The sequence below is a fragment of the Maniola hyperantus genome, chromosome 9 (assembly GCF_902806685.2).
Source record: "Maniola hyperantus chromosome 9, iAphHyp1.2, whole genome shotgun sequence".
NCBI classification, from domain to species: Eukaryota; Metazoa; Arthropoda; class Insecta; order Lepidoptera; family Nymphalidae; genus Maniola; species Maniola hyperantus.
In genome coordinates, this window is record NC_048544.1 from 8,223,912 (window position 1) to 8,240,777 (window position 16,866).

General features: G+C 35.8%; 1 protein-coding gene across 1 annotated transcript in view; it reads right to left on the reverse strand.

The window, feature by feature from the left end:
- Positions 1 to 14,238, reverse strand: part of LOC117985022 (uncharacterized) — an 85,668-nt gene extending 71,430 nt beyond the window's left edge. The window contains exon 1 of the mRNA XM_034971699.2: positions 13,943 to 14,238. The gene's annotated coding sequence lies outside the window, so the exon portion shown is untranslated. The remainder of the gene's footprint in view (positions 1 to 13,942) is intronic.
- Positions 14,239 to 16,866: the final 2,628 nt, after the last annotated feature.

Below are 16,866 nucleotides of genomic sequence, written 5' to 3' on the forward strand. Positions count from 1 at the left end.
ATAGGTTTAGTTAGGTAGGTACCTAGGTATATCAAAATGAAAACATTTTGTAATTTTCGTCCTACTCACTGAAAAAAAAGGTGAAGACACACGCCCGAACCAGTTTTTATAAAAACGGGCCGAATTGAGAACCACCTCCTTTTTGAAAGTCGGTTAATAAAAAAATTGGCAGTCAGTAGGGAAAGCAGAACGGAAACTTAAAACTATGAAATAGCAGTGGTTTTTTATGGATTTGAAACTAATAGTATCAAAAATTAACATTTCATGAAACTATTATGGTAAGAGATCAAGCAGCTACTTAGTACCTAAGATATTCAATAGTGTAGAATGGTTAAGAATAGAGCAAAAGGTCAGCGAAGGAGTCCTAAAGAAGAAACTAAAAGAAGTTTTTATTGAGGACTCCTTCGATACTTATAAATAATAATAGTTAATCCATTATGAGCGCAAACTCACCGATACATCTCATGATAAAGATAAACAAATGACTGAAAGGCCGCCAGCGCATTGGGGGTTCCTCTGGTGCTGTAAATGTTCATGGGCGGTGGTAATCACTTAACAACAGGTGACCCACTTTACTCACTATTTATGTAGAAAATCTCCATCTACAATAGAGTCAATTTCATTGTTATAAAGATTTCGTTACCTATAAAAGATTTTTCCTGATCTTTCACAAAGAAATCTGTTGTTAGATAAATAAGAGCAAAAAACAAAAGCCAATAAAACAAAAATTACCTATCAGCTATTAGTTCACAGCCGTGACAAATCATAACAAGCAACGCTAATTCCCCCATTGTAGGGTAAATAACGGTGACCGAGCACGTTCCATGTAAAAAAACTAGATTTTCGCCCCAAATTTCACGGCTATGAACGGGTGATATGTTTATGACATTAGTAATTTATTTTGACCTTCATAATCATGTGTGGATAGTATAAAATTATATATATACAGGGTGGTAACGCTAAATGGACTCAGTGATTATTTTTGCTCTAACAAAATCTAGTTGTAGATACTACGTTGTCTCGTGAATACAAAAACGTGCAATGAAATAAGATTTGATTCTAGTGTCTAGTATTGAAACTACGCAATCTACGTGATCTGATGAACACAATCACGTGACAATTTCACGTAGGTATATCACTTGAAATTGTATCACGTGGATACTGTTTTGTTTCTGCGCTCAAAGTCCTAACTATCATCCCAACCAAGGGGAATATAGGTACATTTACTAGGCACGGGTCAAACCAATCCATGTTTATCATTTATTTTACTTTATATCAATAACAAATAAATCAGTAGGTGTTAATAGGAAAAAAATATCAAAAACTAGCTTATGCCTGCGACTTCATCCACGTGGAATATACAAATTTCGAACCCCTGTTTTAGGGTTTGAATTCCCAAAAATCCTTTCTAAGCGGATGTCCACGTCATAATAGCTATCTGCATGTCAAATTTCAGCCCGATCCGTCCAGTAGTTTGAGCTGTGCTTTTCATGTTATATATTTAGATAATACTTGGAATCCATAGTTAAAGTATGTGAGCTAAAAAATTGACAACCACCAAATAAATACAAAATAATTAAGATCATATTTACCTAAGCTTAGTGAGAATTTGAGCTAATTTTCATTATCATAGCGTCTATGAATTATTATAATTAACTGGAATTTGTCAATTCGTAATTTTGAAGTAAAATTAAAAATCGAGCATCAATCGTTTTGTTCACAGTGGACGTATCTTCAACAGTCAACACCAATTTTTGGGTACCCAACCCAAGCATCTAAAAAAATAATCGCCTACGCACACTTTAAATCGTTCACATCCTGTATAGCCTGTTACTTGTATCTATATAACTTTTTATTTGCTTCTTGGTACTTCGCCGTGATATATGTAGATAATATCAGTCATTTTATTAGCCCTTTTACAGTCGATTAACTTGAATATGCGATATAACTAACTTACCTAGTTACCTACTTTTATCCTTTTATCACAATGGGAACGAGAAAATATGATATTTCTTTGCCATGCCATCCTGTGATTATTGATAAACCGCAGAAACATATCCCGTATTTATTGCTTGTTTCACACTACGGGATATAAATTATATATTGTAGTTCTGTCAAAATAGACATTCAAGGGTATAATAATCCGCATAAGGTTAAAAATTGGTAGGTAACTACGAATCTTGGGAGCATCAATATAAATCGATGGGGACTTTTCTCAATTCATTTATATATTGGGGTTCCCAACATTCGTACCAATTTTTAGCCCTATGCGACGTATTGTAACCTTGATTGTCTATTTTGACCGGACTATAATATAATTTATAACCCGTAGTCCCAATGCAATAGTGTGAAATGAGCTTAATAGATGAATCAATAGACATTTCGAGATCGAAACATATAAGGATGACTCCACACCTGATAATATATTTCCCGATCCAATTTCCTTCGCAATCCTGGCCGCCTTGGTTGGCAATTTAAGCTCAAAACTTGTAAATAATAAGCTGATGTGATCACCGGATATGGCACAAGTTCTGCAATACAGTGCACAACTGGACTAGAATCAGCGAATGGATTAGTTGTGGACTCGTCCTAATAGATAGATAGAAAATAGAAAGTGAGCCTTTAAGAAAAATTATATGACTTAATTAGATAATTTAATTTAGTTAGGCAGATAGTAGGTACACCGTAGCATCGTAGCCCAACCGGAAAAGTGAAAGCAGAAACATAAATAAGAATATCATCTATTCCGCAAATGATCTTAATTTCCGGATTTATTAACCGGAAAAATAATTATTATTTCATCTAGTTTGAATGCGTAACACAAATTAGCGTTTAATATAAGTGAGTATCCTGTTATATAAACGACTGCCGAATATCTGAAGAATTGATTAGGAAAACTTTTACGACGCGACGTTACTAGAAATTAGTGTAAAGAATTAAAAAGGCTTTAATTTCGCTTACAAAAATCTGGTAATAATTGTGTATATTTGTAATTGATTTTATTTCAACTGTCAATTAAGGACCATGGGCATTTTTGTATGAACTCTGGCCTAATAACCAATAGAGTTTCAATGTTTGTGAGTTTATTACTTATAACCTATAGTTACCGTAACATAATAGTTCATCTCATGACACCACCAACACACGACAGGTAGGAACGTACAGTCGAGGACGTAAAAAGTTATATTTTTGTGACGATTTTCTTATGAAAGTTCAATCAATAATGGAGAAGTTCATGCTGTGCTGCCTTTTTGGTCAGCTTATCACTTGGGTAATTAACCTTAGAGTGATACCTAAGCAGAATCTTTGCACTGTGGAGCGCGAAGAAGCCGAATTGCATGCAATGCACGTGGCAACATTGTTCTTCTCAGGTACTTAATGGGTGTACGAACAAAAAAGATTCATGACGTCAGTGGAGAATTTTTTTCAGAATACCGTACATACTGGAGGGATTTAAGTACATTAATATAAGCGGTTTATAGCTGAACTGCTTATAAATACAATGAGAACTAGTAAAAACACGTTTTTGTGGTACTTTCAGGGGTGATATCTCTTTTCTTCGGTGGTTTACTGCGTTCTGCCCATAATAAAAATGGAAGTATGCAAAGCTTTCATTTCATGGGCAAGTGGTTTTTTATTAGATATGCTGGCCAAATTGTCCCATTATCCTTTAATTACTGTATTTAAATACATAAAATCAATTACCGTTTATTAGTTACTTCACTTACTTATCAAGAATTTTATTTAATTATAAATAAATTTAACTTAAATTACACTTTAAACATTCAAACCAAATTAATTCAGATGTACGAGTAGGTACCCTATTTCAACATCGCCCGACAAGTATATTTATTTGACATCGATTCTAAAATGTCAGTAAGTTGCTCAAACTGCTTACTTATTCGGCAAAGCATCGCGCCAATCTGTACACAGTTTAGCAACCGCTTAGAATTTAGACTTTTCCGCACAACATGTTTACGCACCCAATTAAATATGTTGAAATAATTAAAATGACAAATTGTGCTTAGTATTCACTGCATGGACCATATGCAATGCTTATCTTTATGTATACTAGTTTGCAACTATTCGTAAAGTCATCATTACCTACTTCTTACTGTGTTAAAAGCTTACAACATAGATGGCGATCTCCTATTGCTGTATAGAGGTAGGTATAGACCGAATGTATATAGTTCTATATAACATACAATTATTGTTAGTCAAATCAGTAATAGTTATGCGTTTAATATTATAATGGACTAAGAGCCCGGGAGGGCCAGACCGTCGTTATTTTATAAATGCTGAAAGTTTCTCTGCTTATTGTCCCAGGGAGGAAAAATCAGTGACTATGAAGTTTGGATCATGGTGGCTTTAGCAGATAAATATGCAACAAAGATGTAAAAAATCTTACGTCAAAGTATATAAGTAACTATAAAGTGTAATTTTTAAATTTTCTTCGGAATCGTATTAGAAACCACGTCATGTATTGCCAGATATAGTATCGTGAGAACCCCCTGCCAGACACCCTTAAACTTTGACAATTTATTAAGCTCTCTCTCTCTCTCTCTCTCTCTCTCTCTCTCTCTCTCTCTCTCTCTCTCTCTCTCTCTCTCTCTCTCTCTCTATAACGAATAGGTGCATATTATGTAACATTAAAATAAGTAAAAGTAAGAGGTATCTTATGTAAGTGTATCTAATAGTTTATTATCTGAAATTGCTTATTACTTACCATTTGTCAAGCTACCACATACTATCCACCTATTTATAACATTGCTGTACCTACGATAATTTTGTAGGTATTATTAATCAGTTGTTTTTACAATTATTAAAACCTGACCGAAACAAAAACTATTGAAGGTATTTAACTATTTAAACGAAACGGATATTGGCTAGATTTTAAATGTGGCGGTATGCATCTACCTATTTCCCATTTAGCTTCAAATATGCCATTTAAAAAGCGCTTTAATTTATCCAGTATCACTGTGCCTAACTGAGTAAAGTAAATAGGCACACGTACCTCGTAAATTTTTAATAGTTCATAGATAGAGATTTAATAGAAATAGAGAGTTTTTTTATAAAATAAACTTTTACAAACTTGTTTTTCTCACTGAATCTACCACTGCACTTGCCTTGTTTGGAATGCCCTTCCTACCGAGAAGAACAAGCAAGAAACTCGGCGGTTGTTCCTTTAAAATATTCAATTACAATATTACGGCATGCCATGTACAGTTCTGCGCATCTTATCTCATCGCTTTCTTTTATCATTTACGTACCTAATCCTCGATTATTGTACTATGCTTTTTTCAGGAGCAAATTAATTATACAGGTTGAAAAAATTAACTTAATAATTATGAGGCAGCTATATTATATGTAGAGCAGCAAGACCAAACAGTGTATATAGAATTAATAACTAGGTACACGTAAAATATAATGTGTATGTACACAACATGTATAATTTAAATTAAATTAAATTAGCAACAATTACCTATTAAATACTAATTTTATATTATGTGTCTAGAAACAAATTGTTATAATAACAATAAAATGGAATTGACGAAAAGTTGTGAGTTTCGTTTCAATTTGTTTATATAATTGCCTATTTGGCACCGATTTCTTCGACGATACTAAGCAAAGTTTGAAGGCACGGATAACACTTTAGCAAACTACCTATCGTTTATAGCTCAAGCACGAAATAGTTTGTAGCACGCAAGAGCTTCTATTCTAGCATTTTGTTTCAAGATTAGTAGATATTCCTTATTTTATGTTTGTACATTCACACGCGTTTTTGTTGATTCTAAAATACTACCAATGATACAGATACAATAAATCTTCTATATCTAGTCTAGAAATCTAATGTAGAAAGTTTTGATAAATTTTGGTAAAAATTCACTGAAAACACTACACTTACACAACTAGGTACACTACACTTTTTTATATAAGTGACATATTTGCAATAATGCTCCATAGTTCTTCACCAAAATATATCTATATCGATAATAATGTTTCCTCCGATTAAAATTTTCAAAATATATTTAATATACAGAATTCGTCCAGTTAGTTTTATTACAAGTATAGATTAAAAATCTTAGCATAACAAAATATTCATCTAACCCGAAAATAATAATTGATGTGATGTCATCAAACAAATTCAGAAATAGATCGATACAACTTTGCATTCGTTATTATATCGACTGTTTCCATGATAGCAGCCATTTCACACGAAGCAACCCACAAAATTGAACATGTGTGCTGGAAAGAAACATTTGCGCGAATTATTATTTTTTATTGCCCTATTTGGTAAACGCACCTTGAACTTTCCTGTTTTTTAAGTTGAATTCATTGTTTAAGTACTTTAATCGATCCCAAACTTGGCTTGTTTTTATCGTTATTGTATATGACCTTACGTACTTAGTAATTTACTTGTACCTAATATTTAAAAAAAAATGGATTGACGCTGGTTCCCTGGGAATGGGGAAGGGCGCTAATGTGGGACGCAACTTGCGTTGACACATTGGCCCCGTGTCATATCAGGAAGACAGCGTCAAGACCGGGAGCCGCAGCAGAAACAGCTGAAAACGGCAAGCGGCGCAAGTATGCCTCTCTTATATAGAGTTACATTTTTGTGCCGTTTGCCGTGGAGACCCTGGGGCCATGGAGTCTTAGTGCTAAAAAAAATTTACGAGACATTTCACCGCGATTGATAGCCTCATCTGGTGACAGAAGGGCTGGCTCATTTTTTGCGCAACGGATCAGCCTGGCTGTCCAGCGCGGAAATGCAGCCAGTATTCTTGGCACCATTCCACGCGGTCATGATTTATATAGTTATTAGATAAGGCTAGCTAAAAAAAAACAAAATGTGAAATAAAATTTTACAATATTAAAAAAATGTGTAGATATTTTATTTTATCTTCATCTAAGTCGGTAGTTATTGTGTAATACTTATACATCGATGGCAACTATATATAGACTTATTACCTATTATAATATGTTAGAACAAATTATTTATTCAAGAATCCTGTGTCCGTAGTACGTACGGCGCATCTGTTTAACCGATTTTGACGAAATTTGGTACAGGGATAGCTCGCATCCCGGAGAGAGAGAATAGTACTTTTTATCCCAAGAATCGAGAGTTCCCTCGAGATTTTTGAAAATCTAAATCCAAACAGTAAGTCGCGGGCATCATCTAATCGTATAAACGTTGGTGCGCAAAATTGCACGTTGGATTATTTCTATACTGCGAAGGAATCATCGACATTTTAATATTGCCTTTTGCAAGTAAATATTATATTTAAGAAGATCCACGCCCATCTCGGACGTGTGTTAAATGTCAAGGCAAACCGCGAGATCGATTTATCGAAAAAATATGAATTTATAAATTGTTGGTGTGCAGTATCAAGAAAGGTGCTATACGAAATGGTGCTTAAAACAAGTCGTCATTAAAAAAGTAATAAACATGACTGTCCTGCCAAAAAACGAACTAAATAGTTTTAAAAAAACCTTGAAAAAACACATTGGAAAATGGCGCGATACAGCCGCCATATTGATTTTTTCCAAAAATTTGTAAGTAGTGTCACTCGGGAAAAAGTAATGATTCTAACGATACTTCATACATCTAAATCTGTTTAGGCATTTAAAAGTTATAATGGAAAAAGGAACTCACATACATACACAAAACACACCTACATGGACCTTGAAAACATTACACTCCTTTTTTGGGCAGTCGTGTAAAAAAACTTGTCCTGACTGACTGGTAACTGATCTATCAACGCACGAGGTGGGTTATAAACTTGAAAAAGTTTCTTTTATGACGTAGGCACTCACTTTATGGAAATTTCACCCCTTAGTTTGTATGAAAGTCGGTAATTTTTCAAGATAAGAGTATATTCATCAAAAACTGGTATTTGGACTTTGTGCTAAAAATAGAGAAATATGTGTAGCGTGTTTCATGATTTTTGGAAATTCCATAAAGAACGCCCAAGGGAGTTAAATATGGGCTGATAGTTTCTATAAAAGTCGTTCTGTTTAAAGATTGCCGTTTGGTTTAGAGATTGTGTACAATAGAGATAGAGTTTATATTTCTGTACGAGTAGGTAGGTACAGTCAAAGGCCAAAACTCGTTTAGCACCTTAATTATTATCAAACTCACTTTCACTGCACCGTGCACGGTACGGTTGTGCGCACATCTGTGTGGCATGTTGATAGAAAAAGGTCATAAGGGCGACTGCTTTTTGCATGCAATAATTTTGCGGAATTGTTACTCGAATTCTGAGGCCGACCGTACAACTGATATCTTACAGGGTGGTTCAACAACACATCAGAGTAGTCAAGCCTGACGCTTAATTGGAGAGGAAAGGGGAATATTAGTCATTTAATATGGCTAATATTCTTTAAAAAAAAAAATCTAACGTAATAAAATAACAATCTCCAAATATAAATTAAACGAAATCGACCCAAGGAATGTCAATATTATGCAAATATCCTATCCTAACCGGGCAGACCAGCTGGCAGGTCGTCGCGTCGCGTTGGTTAGAATTCACGACAGAGACGTTGGAACACTCGCAAATCGAAAATTTTGATTATTATTCCTATGAATATTGATTTTATTAGTAACCAATGTGGTTATTGTGGCTAGATCGGTTAGCTATGCATTAGCATAGCTAACCGATATACAAAATAAGAAAAGGCAGCTAAAATTTGAAAAAAGAGAAAACGGACGAATTTCGTCTATTAGTAATTATTCTTCTAAAAATATTTAGATGAATAATATTCAACAGGGTTACTTTTCAACCACGGCCTGCGTTTTTGTTTTTATTACTTATTCCAATTTTATTGGATGGTAAAGTATACCTACCTACCTTAATTTGTCTCTCGCTGAAATGCGTGAGAGGCGCTGAGGCGCACTATACGCGGCCCATACTACTTTATTACCGCAAACTGGCAATGAAATCATGATACGAGTGAAAACCCTAACTAGTAAGTATAGTTTAAAAATCATGTAATTGAAAAAACTTACAGATTGCAGAATGACATAAAAAACTTTAAAAAAAATTTTTTTTTGTAGGTAGCCCTGGTTGCAGGCTGCCATTTTTTGAAGCATGCTCGCATAGTTCGCCACAGGTTGAGATGGCAATCGGGGTATGAGGCGGTTTGCGCGGGGGTGTGCGGGGCTTCCCTCCATGATTGTCATCTCTACCTGTCGCGTACTATAGATATCAAAAGGTGCGTAAAGCCCATGTCAGTTTGTAGGTATAGGTACCTACTACCTAGTCTGTGCCGCTATGGTATTTAAGCTTTTCCTATCCGGAGTTTTATAATATAGGTACCTATTTGGTATTAGGTAATAGATCATCATGTAACTTATTGTTTGATATAATACCTACTTAATTGGATTTACTTCGCATCTTCGCGGTCCAAAAATTGTAATATTACGAGCTTTAAAATTATTTTTGTTGATTCGATTTTTTCCGCACTTAATTGCTATGTTATTGTGGATATTTAAGTAGTTGCTTAGTCGTAAAACCAGTAATATCGTTACGGTACGTACCTACGTGTGACTTATGTACTATGTAGGTATACCTACCTGTGAATATTATGACATCATAGTATAAACAGAGGCCTTCAAATAACAGCAAATAATGTAATAAGCAAGCTTAAATATGTGGTCTCAAAAACCTCTTGATATTCAAGATCACGCGAATAAAAAATATCAAGTTACCAAAAAAAGGTGATTAAGTAAGATAGGTTAGGTACCTACCTACATATTTTATTATAATTTATAGTACCTAAAAGGATATTATTTTGAAATTTAATTATAAAAACTGATCAGTAATAAATCAAAGGATAAGGTGACTATGACTGACTGACTGATCTATCAACGCACAGCTCAAACTACCGGACAGAAATATCATGTGTCTATGTGAGACTTCTGCGTTTACTGTGTGACAAAATTTCAAATTTGTAACGAATCGGTCTGAAATTTAGCATGCAGTTAGCTATTATGACGTAGGCATCCGATAAGATAGGATTTTTGAAAATTCAACCCCTAAGGGGGTGAAATAGGGGTTTGAAATTCGTGTAGTCCACGCGGACGAAGTCGCGGGATTAAGCTAGTAATAATTATAAGTAACTCGTATACCCACCTATTCCTAATTATGACAGGTATAGGTACATACGCACGTTCTTCAATTCGAATTTAAGTAAAGACCAAATTAATTCGTAAAAAAACATAATGGCCTTTAAAATATGATAATGAAGGCAATATTATACAGAACACAAACCTCGTCTACTGACTTTTAATTATCTTGCATATGATTAGGAACAAAAATCTTTGAAAAGCTCATGAGATATAAATGCAGAGACAGATTTTTTAGATTTCTAGTTTCAGTTACAGTCCTTTCACACGGCGTCCAGTTTATTGCAGGATCCCGTTTGATGGCGAATGTGTTTATATGCTAGCGAGCATCTCGCATGCGGGATGCTCGTGTGAACGCTAGCATACAAACACATTCGCCATCCAACGGGATCCTGCAGAAAACGGGATCTTGCAAATAACTGGACTGCCGTGTGAAAGGGGCGTTAGGATATACTCGAATAAGGATAAGGGAGCCGTGGCACATGGGTAAAGATCCGTAGCCTACAACGTGGCAATGGCGTGCAAGTCATAGAGGCATAAAAGAACTGCTTGGCCGTTTTGAAATAAGCTCAATGCTTAATATATCTCGACTCTAGTATCATAAGGTCGGATGTGGATTTTTGCTACTTTTCAGGAGAGCCAAAACAAAAATGCTAGGGAAATCGGGTCATAATTTCTAAACTACTAGAGATACAATTTCAGTTGTTTTTGTAATATTTAACACTTAACTGTATCTATCATTAACCATTACTAGAAATACTTTATCATTAATAAATAAAATAATTATCTGCGACTGAATGGATATCTACCTAAGTGACTAATGCCTACCTTTACATCAAAACCTGTGCATGCCACTACCTAGCGCCTGGCGGTCAAAGGCGTTCGGAGCGCGATACCCAGAGAGCCACGAGGTTTCGGATCCTGCCGGTTCCAAACTTAAAACTTATGAACATAACCGGTTAGGTTAATGCCGGTTTAAAACTTATGAACATAATATTTAAAAATTAGAAGTGTAGGTAAAATATTATAAAAACAATTAAGTATTATAAATAATACATGTAATGTAAGTACTCTCTATAATGTAGGTAGTACTTAGTAGGTAGGTACGATACTAATAAAATAAAATCGGGATTTTGTAAGGACGAAGTTACGCAAAAAGCCTATTGTAGTTACTAGGTAGGTACCTAGTTACTTATTAGCGGTAGTAATAAACGAGTATGGCTTCGATACAGAAAATAACGCCTCTAACTACTCTATATGTATAGTTACATAGAGATTTCATTTAGAATGGTAAAATCTGCTAACTAACGCAGATGCAACATCAAAATGAAATCCATAAAGTTTACAGAGGTTATGCATAAGCAAACTAAAAAAACCCGTCATTGGCTTCGAGAAAGTGATGATCTGTCGAAACCGGCTCTGGGTGCTTCTCTTTTAACTTTTCCAGCCTTAGACATATAAATAAATTTTAATACATAACTATATATTTTAAACTAGAATAAGATTTTGTCGAAATCGAGATTGGCCAAAGGGAAGCTAGAGCAGAATCGCTGTCGCTGATCGTTCCTCCCTGTGTTGGGGACAACACGCAGAGAAACTTTCAACTTTTATAAAATAACGAAGGTATGGCCCTCCCGCGGGCTATCTCTACTGGATATCGAACTTGAAAATCCTACAGATTAGGTAGTTTTATAATTTACAAATCTCGCATAAACATACTTGTGGCTAGCGGGCACATAAATAACGAGAAATAATAACCAATTCGCACTGGACTTTAGCTATTTTTCATAATTACAATACCTGTACTGCACCGCTAATAGATGCGAAAATGGCGATTGGCTTCTAACGAGCGGCATTTTATTATCATTGACCGCATTTAACGGTTTAGGGCAAACATAACATTCTGCCGGTTTTGATATCGTATTAAAATGTAAAATGTAAGTAAATAATATTTTAATTTGTACGATCCATTTGCGGTATATGATCATCATCATCATCAACCCATCACCGACCTAGAACACGGGTCTCTCCTCAGAATGAGAAAGGTTTAACTTTAGACCCATATTCTACCACGCTAAAATTTACGCTGCCTTTACCCACGCTCCACAGAAAAGTATCTTGATTTAGATACTATTCTATCTCATTACCATCATGAGTCATGACAATCCCATCGCCGGCTTACTACAGAGCACGGGTCTCCTCTAAAAGTGAGAAGGGTTTTGTCCATAGTTCCATAGTCTACCACGCTGGCCACGTGCGTATACCAGACTTCACTGACACGTTTTTAAGAATATTATGGAGAACTCTCAGGTATGTAGGTTCCTCACGATGTTTTCCTTCACCGTTAATACTAGTAATACCTACGTGTTTTTTTAAACACCCATAATAACTCCGAAAAGTTAAGAGGCGCGTGCCCGGAATCGAACGCCGGACTTCTGGAATAGGAGACCACTAGGCTATTACCGCATAAGTCGTAGAGATGCCTAGTTGTATATTATATTTAACTGAACAACGCATAAAAGGAATGTCGCAAACATCTCGCAACCTGCTGACTCCATGGATAAATCAACTTTCTTCGAAACTGATTTCTATCGACTTAATAGAAACTTAAACTTGATAAATAGCATAAGTAGATAGCTGTTATTTTAATATACCTAGGCATTCTATACTAAGTTAATATCATTATCGCCTATGAATACTTCGGTACCTACGTACTCCTCCTTATACGTAGGTGAAGTCGTAAATTATAGACAAGTCAAACTCGAAAATGATAACAATCAATAACCTTTTATAGTAAACTTTAAAAAAAATTGAAATAAAGTTATATGACTTGTGTGTGAAAAATACCTACTTATTTTCGTCAACTTAGTTTTATAACTTAAACTAAAGCTATGTTAAAAACAAGGTAGGTTCATAACTTTTTTTTATAAATAAAAAACACTTTCAGAGAAGAGTGGTCAAGTGGAAACCAATAGTTAATCTGCTCTAAAGATTTTGATGGGACTTTCACGTTGCACGTCAAAATAATGTCAATGGAGTTAAATTGTGTTAATTGCAAAGATATTAAAGTAACTATTAAACTGTACCTACTATGTAGGTTTATGTTTAAACTCTTTGGCTAAATGGCTAATTGTCTAAGGTCTTTAACTCTTTACTCTTTACACGTATGTATAGTAGGTAAGTAGGTAGGTACACAAAGTACAAACATAGCTAGGTACGTAGGTACTACGTACCTACTAATTAATGTATGCAAGTGTGTAAGTTGAGTGTTTAATTGTTTATTGTTTAATTGCATCTACGTTAATTAATGTTACTTTTACTTGCTCTCAAATATGCAAATGGGTATGATACATAATTTACAGGAGTTACATCTTTATCATGATATTCTAGCTAGACGTACTTAAATGGGAAATAATATTATATCGCCTCTAGAGTATGTTACTTGACTATCCTTGGAAAGATTTCACAAGTTCGTAAATTCCTTTCGAGTTTAGAAAAAATATAGGTGTTGTAGGTATAATAATAAATATATATATCACTAGATGATGCCCGCGACTTCGTCCGCGTGGATTTAGGTTTTAAAAATCCCGTGGGAACTCTACAATTTTCCGAGATAAAAAGTCCTTCCCCGGGATGTAAGCTATCTCTATACCAAATTTCGTCAAAATCGGTTGAACGGTTGAGCCGTGAAAAGCTAGCAGACAGACAGACAGACAGACAGACACACTTTCGCATTTATAATATTAGTATGGATATGGATTATATTATGTTACTATGTTACATTTCTAAACTGGTCAACTGGCAACTGCATACCTGTTGCGGAAATACGGACGAGGGAGAGCCGACCCGTCCTTCCGGGCGTTTTCAAATTTTCACATTCACTTCTCCGCTTCAATCAAGAAAATTCACTCGTAAAATAAATCGTCTCAAATCAATCACAAACACAATCTCTAGTCTATACACTGTCCACTGTTAATAAAGTTTATTATCGAAACGATGGAATAGAATTTGTATACTTTTATAAACAATTTCGAGTCTCTGACATAAACAAGTCTTTTCGATGTAGACTGCGGTTTCGCTTTCGGCGCTACGTGTTCACGGTAAGAAGGTTGGTTATCAACTACAGGTATGTATGGCCTGTGAAGGCGCGGTGAGCTGGCGAGAGGCTGGGTTGCATAGATCTAGCATTAAAGCATGGTTTGCGAAACTTCGTGTGCGGTAACGACTGTTGGAAAAGTGAGAAAAGCGCAGTGGATTTTGAAAACCTAAAATAATAATTAGGTACTATTGTAAAATATTTCGGTCTAATCTACTTGAGAAATATTGACTTAAACCATTAAAAATTGTTAGGTACTTGAGGTATCAGAAAATACTCAGGTACTAATTAATAACATATTATTATTTCTGCACCTCTAACTTAAAAAAATTGTTAAAGCCCTCGATGTTGTACCTACATAGCGGCCCATTTTCACCATTTTGTCCCGAAATATCTACATGCTCCAAACGTTTTTCTTCATCATGATCAACCCATTACCGGCCGTCACTATAAGCACGGGTCTACTCTCAAAGTGAGAAGGGTTTGGGTCTGCCACGCCGCACGCGCTGGCCCAATGCGAATTGGCAGACTTTACAAACCACCTTTGAGAACATGGAGCACCCTCAGGCATGGTTTCCTCACGATGTTTTCCTTCACTGTTAAAGCAAGTGATATTCACTTGTTTTTAAAAACGCACATAACTCCGAAAAGTTAGAGGTGCATCCCCGGGATCGAACCCCGCGGCCTCCCGAAAAGAAAGCGAACTTCTTAACCACTAGGCTATCACCGCCTACCACACGTTTTCTTTACAGTTATTGATATTCACCAAAAAACGCCCTAAGGAAATAAATTGGCAGACTTTAAATACCACCTTTGAGAACATGGAGAACTCTCAGGCATGGTTTCCTCACAATGTTTTCCTTAACTGTTAAATCAAGTGATATTCACTTGTTTTTAAAAACGCACATAACTCCGAAAAGTTAGAGGTGCATCCCCAGGACCGAAACCCCGGCCTCCCGAAAACGAACTTCTTAACCACTATACTATCACCGCTTACCACACGTTTTTTTACAGTTATTGATATTCACCAGAAAACGCCCTAAGGAAATACCTAATGTTTCAAACAAATCTACCTACTTTTCACGGAAAACTTGGAAGTCTCGAACCTCGCAAGTCACGACATCCTTGTATTCGTAGTTCTAACCACTAAACTATAGCGGCGAGCGGCGAAACACTATGTTTAAGAAAAATAACTCGTAATATTAGTAGGTAATCTTACCCTAATATTTATTAGGTACTAGATGATGCCCGCGACTTCATCCGCGTGAATTTAGGTTTCTTAAGATCCCGTGGGAATTCTTTAATTTTCCGGGATCAAGAGTAGCCTATGTCCTTCCCCGGAATGCAAGCTATCTCAATACGAAATTTCATCAAAATCGGTTTAACGGATGGACCGTGAAAAGCTAGCAGACAGACATACAGACATACAGACAGACAGACAGACACACAAACTTTCGCCTTTATTATATTAGTCGGGATTTATCGACGCTCATACTTTGGCCCAAAATCCATATCCATTAATATTATAAATGCAAAAGTGTGTCATCGTTTTAGCCGATGTTTGGAACAAAGTTTACATTTCGGGGATAGCCAATGAAACAGTTCCCACGGGATTCAAAGCCTATCCGTTTAACCGATTTTATGGGTACAGAATACAGATAGAGCTTGCTTCCCGAACACTGACATGGTCTTCTTTTTATCCCAAAAAATAAAGAGTTCCCTGACGCTAAATCCACACGGACGAAGTCACGGGCTAGTTTATTACATAACACTCATAAATGTTGCATATCGCGCAAACAGTTCTATATTTTCAAAGGAACGTGAATGTAGTACTTCGAGTAAGGTACCTTTCTTTCATTGCAACCTTAAGGTGACCATTTAAAGGTCTCAAATCCAATATCCACAGATCGAGTCGCAGGTAATGTCATAGTAGCCGGTTTTCCGGATGACCCGGAATTGCTGAATGCAGGTGTGTCGCATCTTAAAGCCTTGGACACACACAAAGCGTGATGGAATCCAATCCAATCCATCAGCCTATATGCATCCGTCCACTGCTCTACTTTATCTATCGCACTAATAAATAAATTAGTATAGATACCTAGTAAAATTCAATGATAAAATATTTTATGGCAAATTAATTGGTAGGTACATCTGCCATGAAGTTAGTCGTTCTTAATTTATGTGCACACGGAAGCACATGACTGTATAATACCATAAGCTACTTATCTACCTACTTATATTATAACACTTCATTCTTTTCGGCTCATCTTTAAACTTATTTGGGGATCCACTCAACTCATGTGCGATGGCCCAACCCCGCTCTATCCTAACGCCGCATCTGGGTTGACGGTTAACCCAAGTGGCCAGTAGATTTCCGTCTTTCGAGTCGCGCATTGTTCATCCAAGCCCTAAATAAATAGATATCCATGATAACTGAGCAGGACGTCGCCTCGGTCGTCAGCACCGCATCCATTATAATGTATTATCTATTAATAGTAATTAAGGCATTGGGTCATTCAAGGAGGGCAACTTTCAATTTAACGCTTTCCTCTCATATTCTGAGCTGTGGCATAACAGAGGACCTGAATTCGATTCCAATTTTGGACAATTTAGTCACTTGTGAAATAAAATAAAAAACCAA